Here is a 19,780-nt window from a genome sequence, read left to right on the forward strand (position 1 = left end):
GCGCCTTTATTACCCATATCTCCATCCATCACAAACTACTAGAAGTCTCGACTCTTCCCGTGCCCATGTCGTTAGCTCAAGGAGCGTGGCTCTGTCATTGCCCACTCGCTGTTTAAATAGACCACAGGATTTGTTAACTGAAAGCCTCTTGTTATTGGTTACACTGTGAAATAGGGTATTTTCCATAGCCGTCACTATTGAAAATAATGCTACAAATTAGTTCAATATTATGCTCCGAAATTTAACTTCCAGCTACAATCCGGCATGATTTTGCCCTGGTCCATGTCTGTTCAAGAAATGTATACATCAAATATACTGGTACCAAAACATCTGTAAAAATTCGGAGGAAGGTTCCTTATTTTATGGAATCAGTAGAGCTATAAATGTGCCCAATTTTTCGCTATAACTGCTGGCTGCTCTTTTGAAATATATACTCCGTGCGATCACTTTAAAATCTGAACTTCTGGCAAGTTAAGGTATATTAGGTACTCAGTCCTAAGCCTAGTCGGAACATCAGCAGCTCCGCCGTCACCTCTCATAGATAACCCGAATATCACTGAGGAGGTTTACTTCAGAAATGAGGAGTGAGGTAGTTTCCCGTTGCTTACCTCATCGATCAAGAAGTTGTTAATATATATCAAACTGCAAAGCCAACTGAAAGCACGCACCAGTCAACCCTCTGAGCACTATTCAAAACTGGGACTGGTTGCACAAGGAATGAAATTACTACAATTGCTCATACCTCACTCTTCCATATTGTTAAAACCAAGAATGAGACTGAGACAGATCAATGGAAGTAGTAAATATGGCTAGCCCATATTATCCACTGTAAACACTACGCCTCGCCTGCAAAAGCAACAAGTTGACAATAATTCAAAAACGTTTTATTCTCTTGAGATAGTATGGAAAAAGTGTCGAACTCATATCGATATCTCTTGAGTACCGAGGTATCCAACATTTCTATACCTCATCTCTAATAATAACAAGAAGAATCATTATTCGAAACCTGGCAGCATCATAGCATATATACGGGAACACCGTTGAATGGATTTAAGAAATACTCTGAGAACTACCGAAAATCGTCATGATGTGGCGTCGTACGAACCGATTAAGAAGCCTACTAGTGAAAATAGATAGTGGCGACTCAGCTGAATCCGTGGTATTCGGGAAAAATGGGAATTTGATGCGTTTTAAGAATCATTTTCAAAATAATATTTTTTTTACACTGGAACAACTGTTACTTATGCTATAATATATTTATTGATTCAATATCAACTCCTTGACGAAATGGTCAGCGCTCTGGCCTTCAATACTTGTGACTCTGTGTTCGACTGCCGCCGAGTCGAGGAACCTCCTGTGACCCTATGTTTCATATATGATACGTCATATTTCTTTCTCTGGCTCTACTTGTGGTGACATTTTGTGTCATACAAGATACATTCCTAGGTTTATGTTTGTAATTGTTGTGCTTTCTATTGCAAGGTATGCGTGGGTGGACGGTGTAAATGACAAAACTTGGTATCTGTACGTTATTTACGGCCACGAACGCTTTCTTTCCAGTCCTAACCCATCTTCGCCATACGACCTATCTGTGTTGGTGCAACGTAAGGAAATTGTAGTAAGAATAAGAAGGCTGGTAGCGTTAATGGCTACGCTACTTGTAATTGAAGACATGGGTGGAAGAAGGGCTTAAGTCAGGTTGTGGCGTTATTCGGTAAATTGCATATATATGTTCCTTGGAGGCTGTTCTAGATTCTACCTAAATGGCTTCTCGGTAGTGTCAATGGATGGCGTGTGATGTGCTATATTGAGCTGTGCCGTTCTTCCAAATATTGCTCGTGCCGACTTTAAATACACTCCAATGCTGACTTACGGCGAGCCAGCAATCATCACTCATCAGAAGCGAAACGGCTGATGCAGGAGTAATGTCAGCAGGAGAAACATGTGATATTTCAGCAGATGACAGTGAATATATACCAAGTGAAACCTCAGATGATTTGGATACTAAATCCTTACTATCCGAATGTTCTGCCGTTCTCAGTCCAGTGTCATTTGCAACACCACAAACAAAAGGACTTAAGTTTTCTATTCCAAAGTATGTAATATTATGTCACTTTCCTGAAGGAACTGTATGAGGAAGCCAGACTTACAATATTACGTTTCATGATAAGTTTCAGTTATTGAAGGTAATGAGGTCTGTAGATACTTTGGGTAGTTTCCAGTCCCTCATGTAGGTACTGAGCCCGGGAAATTAAAAATATGTTAAAGTTTTAGTAAGCTTTCTATGCGCAGGTGCACGTGCATGGTTTGAAAATATTTTCCGGGGAGCTGAATCTGTGGGAGTAAATTCTCGATATAGTGAGTCCCCTAATAATATGCTGTGACCTGTAAAACTTGTCTACATGCTTTCAACAATGTAAATAACATTAATTTTCAATGAAAATATTTCTTGAAAATGGAATAAGGGCGTAACTCCAAAATACAAAATTGACAGCAAACCACAAAATTTATAAATATTTTTGATGTACATATTATGAAATAATAAAGAATGTAGTTAAGTATAATATTCCAAAATTCTGTATTTCTGAGAAAAGTGTTTGATGTTGTAATTCTTTAAACTCATTTATCTCAAAAGAGGGTTTTTTGAGTTACGCCCTTCTTCCATCCATGTCTTCATATTGTAGGACGTGACTTTGCTGGTGTGACGCTGTGTTTACAAAGCAGTCTGTCCTCTTGTATAAGATAGAACAAATTCGTTAATTTTATTGAACTGTCTCAGTCTCAACCTTGGCTTTGATATTATGAAAGTGGCTGAGGTATGAGTGATGCTATTATTATGATTATAGCGACGATGGGATAGGAAAGGCCTAGGAGTTGGAAGGAAGCGGCCGTAGCCTTAATTAAGGTACAGCCCCAGAACTTGCCTGGTGTGAAAATGGGAAACTACGGGAAACCGACTTCAGGGCAGCTGACAGTGGGATTCGAACCCACTATCTCCCGGATGTAAGCTCACAGCCGCGCGCTCCTAACCGCACTGCCAACTCGCCCGATTAATTTCCTTTTAAAAGTAAATCAAACTGTTGAGTAGATAAGACAGTGAATACTGTTAGGTTTTGATAAAATGTTGATTGTGACTTTAAGAGGCCCGAACCTGTAAAATTTGGAGAATGTCTCCTAGAGAGTAATTGTGTGGAGCAAAGACGTTCTTTCTACTATTGCAAATTCTGTAGCTCAGTCTCCGTGAGTATTGATTGAAGGGAGCAGTAGTGCTCTTGTCAAATTTGTAACTGGGGAGCTTCAAGCTCATGTTGTTATTGAATTTTGTCTAATTGGTCTAGGAGTTTCTAACATTCTTTTTCGTTCTCACGAGCTAGAATTTTGTACCTGAATATTTTTAATTGCTTAGCAAAGTTTAAAATTTGAGAAAAGAGAAAAAGGATAAGGAAGTAAAATTATTAATTTGAAAATTTTTAATTAAAATTCGATTTTCTCCCTACCCACCCATTCATGCCCTCACCTTCTTTCACCTCTGTCCACCACAGTATCTCCGGAACAATTATTATTACTATTATTATTATTGCAGTTTGCTTTACGTCGCTCGACACAGATAGGTCTTATTGTGATAATGGGACAGGAAACGGCAAGGAGTAAGAAGGAATAGGCCCTGGCCTTGGGGTAGGTACTGGTGTGAAAATGGGAAACCTCAAAAAACTAACTTCAGGGATGCCGACAGTGGGATTCGAACCCACTATCTCTCGAATGCAAGCTGACAGTTACGTGACACAAAATGCCTAGCCATTTCTTCGATAGTGATGCAATCAGTTCTTTTCATGAATGGTATGGAAATGTCACTTGTAGGGTCGGTTGGTTCGTGCATTGTCAATTTTTGGCTCGGTAAGGAAAGTAACGGGAAATTACCTCAATGCTGATTTCTCTTGCACATCCCTACTGTGATGCCTAGGCTATCCATGACAGCTGATAGTGGACCTCTTCAGGATCCAACCAGGCTTTGGGATGAATAGTAAACATATTGTGGTTCGTTCGTTTTGTTTGTTTGATTGATAGTTTGTTGATTTCTTGATAAGGGGTTCGTAATGAGATTATATTAATTTGTAAGGCATATTTTTACGATCAGATGCCCTTCCTGACTCCAACTTCGGTACTAAAAATATTCCAGTTCTTCGACAAAATCCACAACAGCCGGGTAATTCCGCACTAGTCTATGAATTAAGTGCTAACACTGCTAATATTACTACTTAAAAGTATCAATAATTACTCTTTAAGTATTCACTTTAAAAAACTGATGTTTCTTGATGCTACCACCAAAGGAATCCCCTGCAAAATTTACAAATTATACCATCAAAGTAAAATATATTTAGCGGTTCCTTCCTCTCTCCTCTCTCGTTGGTGTATAGCCACAGCTGTTACATTTTAATTACTGCGGAATTAACCGTAGTGTGGAGTTACCCTGTCATCTCTGCTTATTGTAGTGTGTTACGAGTGAACTCTCAGTAAATAAATTTTTAGCTCAATTAGATTCTGCTTTCCTTATCCTGTTTACATTATGAGTATGATAGAAATATTCACCACACATCTGCTGGAGATAGTGTAGTCGGTTTCTTTTGGCGACCGTACCCTCCCCCCCCCCCTGTTCTCCAGTCAATGGCTCCGAGTTAAACTTAGATCATGACAGACGGCTCTCACAGCGAGGCCGTTGAGTCTACACTAAACGTTTTGCGGTTCCAAGTAAACGATTACAGGAGAATGTAGCAGCTATAAGTTATTCTTCAATAATGTCTTAGTGCAACATTTAGTGGTCAGTTTGTTGAACTACCAACATTCTCAATTGTCATTAAGAGCCAACAAACCACATTTTTTATCTTCATGGTAACTCATTCCTAAAAAGAGAAAAACAAATAAACCATTCATATATCAATATTCCTAGGATACAGCGGTAATTGACTGATACCTACTCGGGACAAAAACGAGTGTTACATATTCAGCCCGACATAGGCCGTATATCGTTCCTCTTAATATTTCCTTACTAGGAATGAGAAAGTGTTGAGTGAGCGGCTGCGTACTTCGGATCTTATTTTGGTGAGCTTGTATTCGGAAGATGGTGGGTTTCAATATCATAATCGGCAGATCAGAAGATGTTTTTCCATGGTTTCTAGTTTTCACTCTAATTTTAAATTAAGGCCACACTCGTCCGCTGCTTCCCCACCCGTGCTTGATCACAAACCACCCATGTGTTAGTACGACCTGTTCAATACTTCTTTCAATCAGTGAAGAGTCACCTGATAAAAGTTAGTAGTACATGTCTCATCCAAATGTTGGGCATACATTATCAAAGATTAAAACATTTCCAATTAAAACATTACAGGGTTAAATGAGGGAAAATTCGAACTTCCTTGTTGGGCATCAAGCACTTGAGCTGATAGACACATTGTAGATTAATCAAGCCTAAAAGGAATTCACTGGTTCACTGGTGCAACATAAATCCACATAAGAATCTTAAAAACGTTCATCGATCTGTTTCGGAACTATATCTTGATGGATTAAAATGTTCGAGTGAAACTTGTTTCATTTAACAATACACGAACCAAACATGCATGAGGTACGGGCAATAACAATACGCATAGCTGGGAACTTTCTCTTGTTTGTAATGGACTTCAAGAGGGAAATATGAAACTGAATCATTCTTGCCTAGAAAAAAGCAAACTTAGATGTAGGGTACAAAACTTTTGGAATGTCCAAAAGATAAAGAAAATCAAGAATTTAAACTAAAATAATTTGGGAGGATTCAATAAGGAAAGTAACTTTTTTCAAGTGACTCTTCACTGATTAAATGAAGTACTGAATACGTGGATCTAAAACAGGGCCTCTCAGGGTGCATGCGCGTGGTGCATGCACTGTGCACGGTGCAAAAGATGACTTCGCTTGGTTGACCAGAGTGCAGACCCCCCACTCCTCGATTTGCAGCAATAGCGCTTACTCTCTCTTTCCTCACGCCTGTCTCGCTCGCTCCCCCTGTCTCCCTCTACAACCCTTGCTACGTAGCGCTCCAAATCCGAGCTGAGTTGAGCCGAGTAGAGCCGAGCTTAGCCGAGTAGCCCAGAGACGAAGCGTTGGCCCGAGTCGAACCGAGCCGCTCCGATGCACAGTGCACGGAGCTCTTGCGCCTCAATCTGCACGCGTGAGATTTTGGGCGTTTGAGAGGCCCTGATCTAAAATAATTCATATATGTACTCGTATCTATAGTTGAAGTCAATACGGCACAAGTATGAATATATGTAATACTACAAACGAAACGAAACAAAAGCGCATGGCGCAACAGTCCCGAAGGACCATGGCCTACCAAGTGACCGCTGGTCAGCCCGAAGGCCTGCAGATTATGAGGTGTTGTGTGGTCAGCACGACGAATCCTCTCGGCCGTTATTATTGGCTTCCTAGACCAGGACCACCATCTCACCGTCAGATAGCTACTCAACTGTGATCGCGTAGGCTGAGTGAACCTTGAACCAGACCTCAGATCTAGGTAAAAATCCATGACCTGGCCGGGAATCGGACCCTGAGCCTCCGGGCAAGAGGCAGGCACACTACCCTATCACCGTGAGGCCGGGTTAACTGCTACTTATTTAAAACGAGGGAATAAGTAAGTAGCTGCCGTGGTTTTGGTTGAAATACGGTCTCAATATTTTCCAGGTGAGAAAACTGAAAATCACTACTTGAGCCTTAGGCGTAGCCAACTCATTCGTTCCTAAATAATGTTTTTGGTTTCACATCTCCAGCCGAGGTGCAGTAACTTTTTCTACTGACACAAGTCTGACGTGTTTGATCACTTTCACAATAACACAGTACTGAGCCAGGATCGGACCTGCTTTCTCAGGATCAGTATTCCAACACTTTACCGTCAGAACCATTATCATTATTGTTTGCGTTTAATTTCACTAACATAATTTAGCACGTCAGCTGTACCCACAACGCTGAGTCATACTCATCCTTATCCCAGTCCCTAGGAGACCAGGGAGACAATCTAGTATCATCTAGGTTGTCCTCATCAACAACATTTGCCTATGTCAATGCTCCAATTCAAGAATATGTTAATCCAAATAAGTTTGAAGAAAAATCTGACAAATACATGAAAAACACTTACCCTCGAGCTGTAGAATTAATTGGTTTATCAAACACTATTTGAAAGAAGATATCAATCGTATCTTTCTACAACAAAACAACAAAAAACGTGAAATGATATTCGTGGACGAATATAGATGAGTGGTGCTCTTAAAAGTAGGAAGTATCGTAAAATGAAAATAAATTCGGAATTTAAGTGGACAAATTTGGGCAAATGTTAGGTTATAGGAAGAGGAGTTGGAGACTGGAATAATTAACGAAGGAATATGGTAAATTTCCCACTTCTTTTAAGAAAATTCTAGGCAAACAGCTGGTATGGAATCTGCTACCTGGGCGACAGACTTAAATGCAGTACAGTGGTGAGTGATTGATAAAGTATTTCTTTGATTGCAATTCGAGGCTATTTATACAGCTATTGTGGAAATGAGAATACGATATTTGCTGTTGTTTGGATAAGTAGCCCATGGACTGGTTTGATGCAGCATCCATCCCACCCTATCCTGTCCTAACCTTTTCATTTCTACATAACAAGTACATCTACTATACCTTCATACCTTCATTTACCACTTCCGTTCTTACCGCCTACACTTCCTTCAAAAATCAAATAAACAAGTCTTGGGTGTCTTAAGACGTGTACCGTCATCCTATCTCTTCTTCTGGTCAAATTACACAAGATCTCCCCTCACCAATTCGACTTAGTACCTCTCCATTCGTAATTCGATCTATCCATGTCACGTTCAGCATTCTTCTGTAACACCACATTTCAAAATCTTCTATTATCATTCTTTCTGAGCTAGTTATGGTCCATGTTTCACTTCCACACAATGCCACGGTCCAGACGAAAGTCTTTCTAATTCCTCTATCAATGTACAACGTGAGCTAATGTCATTTCTTAAGAAATACCTTCCTTGCTTGTGCTAGTCTGCATTTTATATCCTCCTTACTTCTACCATCATTATGCATTCTACTACTGCTTCCGTTAAGACTGAATTTCCTCATCTAATATTTCTTGCGTCACCTACTTAGTTCGACTTTACTCCATTATTTTTGTTTTGCATTTGTTTATTTTATCTTGTACGTCTTCTGCAAGCCTGTGTCGATACTAATCAGCAATTTCTCCAGATATTCTGTAAACTCAGATAAAATAACAATATCATCGGCAAATCTCAGTTTTGATTTCCCCTCCTTAGATTGTGATTCCTATTCCAAATTCATATTTGTTTTCAACTATCGCCCCTTCTACATAAACATTAAAAAGGAGACAGGAGAATCTGCAGCCTTGCCTTACTTCTTTCTATATTGGTGTTTCTCTTTCATAGAGATTATTACAACACCTCGGCAATAATGTGCGAAATGACTGAGAAGTGCTTACGGTTGAATATAGAATTATGAATTGAATATCTGTGGAAAGAAACGAAGTTTATAGTTTTACATGATTGTTGATATCATGACTTCCAAGTATGCATGGATTCTGAGCCACGGGTACGTGACTTTTCATTTCAGAAATTCCCCGGACATTGTCTGGGATTCGAACCAGTAGCATTTAGTGCGAAACTAGTGACAAAACCACTCGGCTATCACTCCCCTATTTAGGAACTATAGAAAGTTTATTCGCTGGAGTGGAGGATAACGATATAGGTTGTTGTTCACCTGACATAATTCTATTCTCATTTTCAAATTCAGTGAGCCGATTGAATATTTATGCTGTCTTAAATTGAAATACAATAGAAAGACTAATTTCTTCTGCTTCATTATCGTGAAACACGTGGCACCACTCATTTATTCCTTTTTAATCCCTGTTGTACAACCACAGTGACAAGACTCGACTTGACTTCCCTTCTACCTTATATACAAGCATTTTGGCACGACCCTATCAATCATCATTGACCTGCACCTAGGACTGTCGCCCAAGTGCCATATTTCCTATGAATTGTTTACCTGGTCTTTTCTTAAATGATTTCAAAGACCTTGCAAAATTTATCGAATATTTACCTTCATTAATTATTCCATTCTCTAATTCCTCTTCCTATAAATGAATATATGCCCCAGTGTGACCTCTTGAATTCCAGCTTTATCTTCATATTTTGATCTTTCATACCTTTAGAAACTCCATTCAGGCTTATTCGTCTACTAATATTACTCCAGGCTTTCTCTTCGCTGACAATTCGGAACATCCTGCTTAGTCGAGCAACTTCTTTCGTTACTTACAAGTCTTCCGAGCCCTAAATTTACAGTCACGGTGGAAATCACACCGAACAAATCGTGTTGCTTTTCTTTTAATAATTTCAAGTTCTCGTAACACGTAATCCTGTTGAGAGTCCCATGCACTAGATCCATACTCTAACTGGGGTCTTACCAGATACTTATACGTCCTATCCTTTGCATCCTCACTACAACCCCTAAATACACTCATAACCTTTATTTACGATCTTGTTAATATGATTGCCCTAAGGAAGATCTTTCTTTTGTTAACACCTAAGTACTTATAGTGATCTGCATTAGGAAAGTAAACTACTATGCCAACTTTTATTCAAGCACCATGGCACGAATTAACACTGTGCTACCTTGTGTTCAAGCACAATGGCACGACTCAACTACTGTGCTATCTTATATTTAAGTATAACGGCAAGACTCAAATATTGTGCTGCCTTATACTAAAGCAGAGTGGGGTGGCTCAACTTTTGAGCGACCTTACGTTTAAACAGTGACCACATTCAGCATCTGAGGCACCTTTAATTTAGACTCAAATACAGAGCTGTGGTGAAATGACAGGTTCTGAAAATCTTTTTTTGATACTTGATGATTATTTGCCGTTAGTTTGGTATCGACTCTTAAGAACTGCGTGGGCAGAGTTTATCTTAATTTTCCTATTTCCACCGGACTGGGTGCATCATTATGGTAGAGAACTAGCTTTCTGAATTAGAAAGATGCTTGAAGAAAATCAGAAGGCAATCAACTCCAGTTCATTGGGATCAATAAGGCTTTAAATTCACATAGACAATTTGAGTAGTTTCACTATGTAATTCACCGTGTGATTATATCATGGCAGGTAGTACATGCAAGATGTATCAGAACTGGAGGTACGGGCCGAAACTGTGAAACACACATGATGAGAGAAGTTAAAACACTTTTGTGAACATGGGGTCGCAATCGAACCATTCGCGAGATAATGGTGAACGTATGTTGACTGTCTTGAATGTTTGTACACATGGACACATCGTGAACTTCATGCGTTTGTACATCTGGTGCTGTTATCCTAGTTCATAGCACTTCAAGGAAATACGCAGCACTCCTCGTTAACAATAGCATTTATTAAGCACAGTGTTCGGAGTAAAGCTTTGAACATGGACTGTACATTTGCATCTGTTGCATGCGGTGTTCTTCCACATGTGCGGAATGCTGAATTCGTCGTCGCATTGCGTTTCGAATCCCTTAGAACGAACCAGGTAGATAACGGAATTGTTTACTAGCGTCTATAAGTTTCTGTTCCAGATCTTTAATGATGTTAAGAGTTATTATACCCTACAATGTTGAAATGTCACGAGATACAAAATTCCATGCGCAAGAACGACAGTTTGAGCACTTCTTGTAACAGATGCAAGTGTATGGATTTCTATCATATCCTATAATATCTTCTTTATTCAAAGCTATACGCCAGACTTCGTATTTAATAAAAGCTGTTGTTAGCAATATCTAAAGTGTGATTCGGTTATTTTCTACTAACTAGGACGATGCCACTTGACAAACACATAAACCACGCGATATGTCCATACGTACAAGTAATGGTTTGATTGATGTCCCATGTTCACTGAAGTGATATTACTTCTATTACCGTGTTCGTCCCACCGTTTTGACGCGTGTCATTACTTCTGATATACCCCGTATCGTGTATGGAGTTCAGAGGAATTTCATTCTTTCCTCTACATTGTATGTCCGGCTCCATGGTTAAATGTTTAGCGTGCTGGCCTTCGGTCCAGTGGGTCCCGGGTTTGATTCCCGGCCAGTTGGAGATTTTAACCTTAAATGGTTAATTCCCCTGACCCGAAGACTGGGTGTTTGTGCTGTCCCCAACATCCCTGCAACTCACACATAACACTATCCTCCAGCACAATAACACGCAGTTACCAACACATGACAGATGCCACCCACCCACATCAAGAGGTCTGCCTTACAAGGGCTGCACTCGGCCAGAAATAGCCACAAAAAATTATTGTTATTTTACTTTTTATCATCAGACAAGAAATATAAGAACGTTCTGAGGGACTCTGGATAGAGACACGTACAGCTGTTGGGAACAGAGAAAAACGTTCACGATCATAAAATAATTTGATGACAGTGATGATACTTGACAAGCCGACTCATCTTCCGCAGTACAAATAATAATCAATAGCATTTCTGGACAAACAATATTATTCAGCGAAAACTGGAAGAGTAAACTAACGCCGTCCACTAATGATGCTATATTTAGTGGGGGTGCCATTAATTAGTGCAACATGAGCCTTGGCGCTGGTTCACTCCTACATAAACAGAGCAATAGCAGCAGCGGTATCGTTATTCACTCTGTTTGTCTGAGTCAAGGTCCGTAGTTCTCATTCTAGTTATTTAGAGAGCACTTGAAACTCTAACACTGCTATAATATTTGGTTACATACATGATTATTATTAGTATTATTAACAGACAAAGCCGCTGGGTTGGCATTTGAATTGCCGCATCCAGTTGGACAAGACGGGAGAGAGAAGATTTTGACCTTTTATCAAAGGGAAACTTGCAGTGTGACGCAGCCTAATTCTGTACCTTAGAAGTCGAGAATCGTATCTCTATTTTTACTGACTTGAGGTTCTTCACGATTGCCTTTGTGGTGTAGTGGTTAGTATTATTAGCTGCCACACCCCCTCGGAGGTCCGGGTTCGATTCCCGGCACTGCCACGACATTTGAAAAGTAATACGAGGGCTGGAACGGGGTCCAGGCAGCCACGGGAGGTCAGCTGAGCAGAGGCGGTTTCGATTCCCACCTCATTCATCCTGGAAGTGGTTTTCCGTGGTTTCCCACTTCTCCTTCAGACAAATGCCTGGATGGTACCTAACTTTAGGCCACGGCCGCTTCCTTCCCTCTTCCTTGTCTATCCCTTCCAATCTTCCCATCCTCCCACAAGGGCCCTGTTCAGCATAGTAGGTGAGGCCGCCTGGGCGAGGTACTGGTCATTCTCCCCAGTTGTATCCCCCGAACCAATGTCTCACGCTCCAGAACACTGCCCTTGAGGCGGTAGAGGTGGGATCCTTCGCTGAGCCCGAGGGAATAACCAAACCTGGAGGGTAAACAGATTAAGAAAGATGGAAAGAAATATGCTGTAAGAAACGAAGCTGTATCTCCCATATTGCTTAGGCCCGGTTTCACAGTTTGAGTTTAAGCCGAAGCTTTAGTAAGCCACGCACGCCGCTTAAGCAAGGCTTACTCTTTGGCTTAAACACTACGAGTTTCACAGTAGGGGACCATGTGCAGCTTTACTAAGCTGAAGATCTCCGAAGTTGGTAATGCTTGCGCATGCGCAGTGATTCAATTCTCATCTTTGTTTACATCTGTAGCCTATGATTGATTGACTTGTAGGTTATACATCGTTTCTAGAGGGCAAACGGTTGGAAATAGGTATGTACCATCGCGGACTCTTTTGTAGAGGTTTCTATGCTCTACAATTCGTACACTTACACTTGGGGTCTATCGTTGATGGTTCACGCAGCGTAAGCCAAGAAAGCAAGTGACCGACCGACATTTTTGTCTCTTGAGCCTCGAAATATATTCAGAAATATAAGTTATTTATTAATGTTATTGGTTTTACGTCCCACTAACTATGAATTTGAGCACCTTCACCACAGGACTGAGACAGGATCGAACCTGCCAAGTTGGGCTATAAGAGGGCCAGCGCTCTACCATCTGATCTGAATCCTTAGCTTAAACCTCAGTTTCATACAGCTTAAGCCAGTCACAGATAAGCTCGGCTTACCACTTGCACTCCCCACTCTGAAACTCGTGCAGAGTTTAAGCTCCCGCTTAAGCCCCATCCAAGGCTTAAGCGTATACTGTGAAACCGGGCCTTAGTTGTATGACGTTATTATCGTAACGTAAGTGGTATGTTACCAAACTCACAGCCAAATATGTCGATTGACGTTCGCTACAGTGAGCGCCAAGCACTTCCGTACATGTTTTAGAACACTGAATGAAATACAGTAGTTGCTTACACTCGTATTTCCCATTCATACCATCCAAATGAAGAGTGCTACTTTTATTAATGAAGCTTTGATTTATCATCGTTTTACGCGGATCCTATTCATCTGCAGGCCTTCGGGTTGAGCGGCAGTCGCTTGGCAGGCCAAAGCCAATCAAGGATGCTGTGTCATGGGGTTTGTATTTGTAGTTTAGATAATTTGAAATAGTTAAACCACTTGCGGCTGCCTGGCCGAGACGGTAAAGGCGTGCTCGGTTCGCCCGGAAGGGCGTGGGTTCGAATCCCCGTCAGGAAGTCGTAAAATTTACGAAATGAGATTTCCACATCCGGAGGTGCACATGCTCCTGAGGTTCACTCAGTCTACACCAAAAATGAGTACCCGGTTAATTCCTCGGGGCAAAGGCGGCCGGGCGTAGACCTAACCACTCTACCCCCATCAAGTGCCGAGGTTACGAATAGCGGAAGCCTTTACCTTCCACAACTCCAAGTGCCTTCATGGCCTGTACGGAGATGACATTGCTTTGCTTTTGTCTACCTCAGATAGTTTTGGTACACGTATCTTCAATAAAACTATGTCCAGAAACATATCTAATTCTAAAATTCGTAACGTTTCACTTATTTCTATCCACTAGTTTTTTTGTAAGGAAGTCAAGGTTTAGATGTAACCTTGTAATTGACAAAAGTGGCTGGTTCAGGGAGACACCCAACACAGAGTATGGAAATGAATGTGATAAATATGAATACAGTAAGTAAATAAATAACGGAGTAAATAGACAAATGGTCCGCCTCTGTGGTGTAGTGCTTAGTGCGATTAGCTGCCACCCCTGAAGGCCCGGGTTCGAAATTTGAAAAGTTGTACGAGGGCTGGAACGGTGTCCACTCAGCCTCAGGAGGCCAACTGAGTAGAGGTGGGTTCGATTCCCACCTCAGCCGTCCTGTAAGTGGTTTTCCGTGGTTTCCCACTTCTCCTCCAGGCAAATGCCCGGATGGTACCTAACTTAAGGCCACGGCCGCTTCTTTCCCTCTTCCTTGTCTATCCCTTCCAATCTTCCCATCCCCACGCAAGTCCCCTGTTCAGCATAGCAGGTGAGACCGCCTGGACGAGGTACTGGTCATCCTCCCCAGTTGTATCCACCGACCCATAGTCTAAAGCTACAGGACACTGCCCTTGAGGCGGTAGAGGTGGGATCCCTCGCTGATTCCGAAGGAAAAACGGATCCTGGAGGGTAAAAAGTAAAGAAGAAGGAAAACCTAGAATCAAACTCTTCTCTGTAGGAATGTGTAAACAACTCGCCTGTATTCAGCAGTCGTAACTTTTCAGTCAGTATGTGTGTGTGTTTCCTGTGGTCGACATTCAGAGAATTGTAGTGGTGGAAGTGGATACAACATTGAGAATATATGTCTCTGCTAATACAGTATTAACTCATTTATAAACGGGCGAGTTGCCCGTGTGCGTAGAGGCGCGCGGCTGTGAGCTTGCATCCGGGAGATCGTGGGTTCGAACCCCACTGTCAGCAGCCCTGAAGATGGTTTTCCGTGGTTTGCCATTTTCACACCAGGCAAATTAAGGCTGTACCTGAATGAAGGCCACGGCCGCTTCCTTCCAACTCCTAGGCCTTTCCTATCCCATCGTCGCCATAAGACCTATATGTGCCGGTGCGACGTAAAGCCCGTAGAAGAAAACTCATTTATTTCGTGTTTCCTGTTTGAAAACAGTGCCGTAATTCTATTTTAAGAGATATCAAGGTCTTGACTAGTGTATCTATTACCAAATGTGTAAACTGAGATGTTTTGGTACCACTTTGCCTAGCAACATTTGGTGTGACAAGATATGGGAGGAGGACAACACAAGTCAGCCTCTGTTCGGACTTCGAACTCCTCCTAAAAGATTAAAATACAGAATGAGCTTCCTCAACATCTCTATCACTTTAAACAAATCACCAGCAACAGCACGCCGGGACCTGTGGCGAAGTCGAATATACCACTTTTCGGAGTAGATGGCACCTCATGAATCTCCTCCCCCTGGACATCAGTTCAGCTGGACTACTTGGAGGTCACTTAATCGTTTGAAGAATGGTTCTGGCAAATCTAGGGATAAACTCAAGAAATGGGGGTATTTGGGAAATCAGACAGAACTTTGCGATTGTGAGGATAAAATGAACTACCCCACACATGCATAACTGTCAACTGTGCCTTGTCTAATGTATGCTTCAAGACCTCGTTCAAACGACTGAACGGGGAATTTCTGTCACTGATTATTGATTGGATTCAGTATGACTGAAGCAACGATATCTGTACCTTTTTTTTGCCGTGTAGTTAGTGCAAAGTAACTTGCAATTTATGGTTTGTACATATTAGTTTGTACGTTTCATATTAGATCAACACTCTGACACGAAATAATGACAGTGATGTCCGACTCGTTGGCTGAACGGTCCGCGTACTGGCCTTCGGTTCAGAGGGTCCTGGGTTCGATTCCCGACCGGGTCGGGTATTTTAAACTTAATTGGTTAATTCCAATGGCACGGGGGCTGGGTGTAAGTGTTGTCTTCATCATCATTTCATCCTCATCACGACGCACAGGTCGCCTACGGGAGTCAAATTGAAAGACCTGCACCTGGCGAGCCGAACCCGTCCTGGGATATCCCGGCACTAAAAGCCATACGATATTATTATTTATGATAGTGATGTTCGTAACGTATTCGACAATGTCTCAAAAGTTTTAAAATATTTTACTGTCTTCCTACTTACAGCAGCACAAATTCAGCAATATTCCTCGCGTAATTTTTCGATTTCCCTTTCAAGTTATAAAGAAAATATTTTCATAATGTAAGTAATTTGTGGTCATTTACATAAAGCCTTCCCCGTTGTGCAATGGTAACTTGTCTGCCTTTCACCAGGATGACCTGGTTTTAATTTCCGACCAGTCGAGGTATCTTAACCTTATAAGGTGGTGTAAGGCAGTTCTTATTTTTCACATAGGGACAGAACGGTTAATCATTCTGAACCGCACAATATACGCCTGTTTTATTGATTATGGGAAAGCATTTTGACGAGAAGCCTAGGTAAAATTGTTTCCTTTGTTGGAGTAGATTGGTTGCCGAAGGAAAGAAATCATCTTGATAGAAGATCTGCGTATATACAGAGGACAAAATGTCGTATTCATAAATGGTATTACCTATTCAGATCCAGCAAGTATCTGCGAGGGCGTTCACGAAGGATGCTTTTTGTAACCATGTGTCTTTAATGTTTCTTCTGACACACTCCTAAATGACACCTTGCGAAGACCAAACGTGGGTGAGTTGTGCGCACACTGAAATTTGCAGACGTTCAAGCAATTCTGGCAGGTAGCACTATTGCCCTCAAAAGAATGATCCTACAAATATGCAAAGTACCGAGCTCGATAGCTGCAGTCGCTTAAGTGCGGCCAGTATCCAGTATTCGGGAGATAGTAGGTTCGAACCCCACTGTCGGCAGCCCTGAAAATGGTTTTCCGTGGTTTCCCATTTTCACACCAGGCAAATGCTGGGGCTGTACCTTAATTAAGGCCACGGCCGCTTCCTTCCCACTCCTAGCCCTTCCCTGTCCCACCGTCGCCATAAGACCTATCTGAGTCGGTGCGACGTAAAGCAACTAGCAAAAAAAAAATATATATATGCAAAGTATATCATAAATATATGTTGAAAATCAAAACAACAAAGACAAATACGATGCCGCTAAGTATATCAAAGAAAGCCGTCAATATTTCAATTCACGGTGGGACACTGGGACCGGAATCTTGCTTCAAATATCTGGGAAGAGCAACATGGCTCCTGTGAACAAGATGTCAAGTTTTGGCTTGGAATGGCAAGAGCAGTGTTTTAAGAATACCAGAAAACCGTGAACAACACCCATGGAGCCTAGATTTCAGGAAGATATTTGTTTGCTTGAAAAATAATTACTATTTTGGTATATCCGTTGACTAGTCCTGCTCCCGTAAATGTTCGCAAATAAAAGCACGCTATAAGGAATTCAATTTGTTCATTCCGTACTTTTAGAATATTTTACAGCACCATCAGTTGCCCACATTGCAAGGGAGTCACTTTCCCTTCTCGAACAACATTTTGGAGAACGTTTAAATTCCCCTACCTTTCTCACTCCTTGTATATTGCGCCCCCATATATCTACATATGGGACATGGTAAAGACATCCGTTTTCCGATCATATGAACCACTTGAGAGTGTACGCGAATTACGGGAATAGCTAGTCATTTTTTGTGTCCTTGTCACAACCTGTGTTCACCAATACGTTCGACAATCTCCAGAACCGTTATGAACAATGCATGAGACGTCAGGGTGCACATTATGAATATATGCTGTACCGACGCAGTTCGATGCATGTTTCCTTCGTCTTGTATATTATAATGACGGAACTTGATTTTTAGAGCACGTTTGTAATTTCAATACAGTTTGTTTTGCCAGATATCATGTTTGATAATAATATACAGTAGTCCTCACACCTTTTCTAAATGGCCAGTGTAGTGTGCCTCAGTTCAGACGGCCCTGGATTCAATTCCCAGCGTAGGAGAAATTTTATCCCCACCTAGTTAACTCTTATAGATTTCTGGCAGAGTATTTTTGTTATCGTCTTAGTGTACATATTCACTTACATACGACAAATCACTCTTCCAGCCACCATAGGAACACGCTATCTTCCACATAAGGTTCATGTAAAATAGAGCATTCAGCCGTAACAGAGGGTTCAGTTCGTATTAGTCTCGGTTTCAAATAACTGGGAAAGAGTCAAGAAGGAAGAAGAAAAATTGAGAGAATAATAATAATAATAATAATAATAATAATAATAATAATAATAATAATAATAATGAGAAAAGAAGAAGAATACAATGCGGCGGATGGAAATGTGTTTTAGTGCATACTAATCTGCCATTCACCTCGTTTTCGTTTTCCAGACCCTATGGAATGCTATTTAATAAATGTAATAATATATCGTAAAATCACTGTACGGGCCGGTCAGCAATCGTATCATGGTGAACTGAGCTGCTTGCAGCGTCGCGTCACGTCGCGTTCAAAGCTTTTGTCGTGTTAATGAAGTTAGGCTGTGAATACCTTAATTCCATATCCGGAGCTGGTATTATCCCATAGCTCGCCCTGGTGCATCCATTGTCCTCACATAATGATATTAATACGTAACTGTTTCATTTACGTTATATACAAACGGGTTGAGACTGGGACATGCTCAAGTCAGTAAATACTGCTTCAATCTCATACATGGATGCTATATCTCTCGAAACAAGCCTTCTCAGACAGAACATTCTTGATTTCAGCACAGCGCTGCAGATCAGGGATTAGGTTATCCAGCAAACATGTTTGTAGTATTCTGTGTCTGTTTATATCTTTGAAACTGTGCGTGGCCTAGGCGAAGACTAAAAACAAATCCCCGGCGCATTAGCCTCTTACGCCCCTTAGCCTGCCAAGACGACTGCTGTCCAGCCAGATAACTGGTTAATATTGGAGCGTTGCCAGCGTGACATCACCTTCAGACGTACTGCTTGACTTCAGCGACCAAATCTGCTGTGTCATACATCAGAGAACTCCTCCCCGTTCCAGCCCTCAGTCCAGAATTAAAAGTCCCTGGACTGATCGATAATCAAATCTGGAGCCTTCGGGTAATATGAATATACTCTACACCTACACCATGGGCCTGGCATAAATGTGCATAGCAGTTTATTGCTTGTATTTCACGGATCTATATATGAAACACAACCTTCTTTTAGTGAAGTGAATCACAAGGAGACGATGAACCATATTGCTGATAACCACCATCGTGAGATACTTGCTGAATAGATGCACCCCATCACGCTATATAATGGATAAGACTACCAAGATACTGGTGCTGGAATAACCTTAGAACAGTGGCTCCAAACTCATCAGAAACCCTGAGTACAATAAAGGGACTTAATGGAAAGGTTCATCAGTGAATAATCCAGGATTTTCTTGCCTGAACTCGAAGTCAAATTACATATAAGTCTGCTCCCATATTTCTAAATAATACCGTCAGCAAGTAGGAAGTTGTCTCAGTAGATCAAAGGAAGAGGTTTAGTTTTCAGTCCGAAATCTTAAGTTCGATCGCGGCAACGATAACTTAATTTTGAAGAGTGAGAAAATATCCTGGGCTCAATTTCACAAAATTCTGGCCAGTTAAGGACTTTTGGTGGTGCACTCGGTGACCCGTTGAAATTTTCTCAACCTTAGGAAACATACAGTTGATGTTCTGCTTCCTTGCTAGTTTCGTGGGAATGTCGGAATGAGGGCGGGCCTCCAAATTGGAACTATATTAAGAAGCCTGAAATTCAGTAGCTGACGTCTTATTTTTATTTATTTTCCAAACGTTTTGCTACAACTTGTGGATGCCAGATAGGGAAAAGGGAA

The sequence above is a fragment of the Anabrus simplex genome, chromosome 5 (assembly GCF_040414725.1).
Source record: "Anabrus simplex isolate iqAnaSimp1 chromosome 5, ASM4041472v1, whole genome shotgun sequence".
In the NCBI taxonomy this organism is placed as follows: domain Eukaryota; kingdom Metazoa; phylum Arthropoda; class Insecta; order Orthoptera; family Tettigoniidae; genus Anabrus; species Anabrus simplex.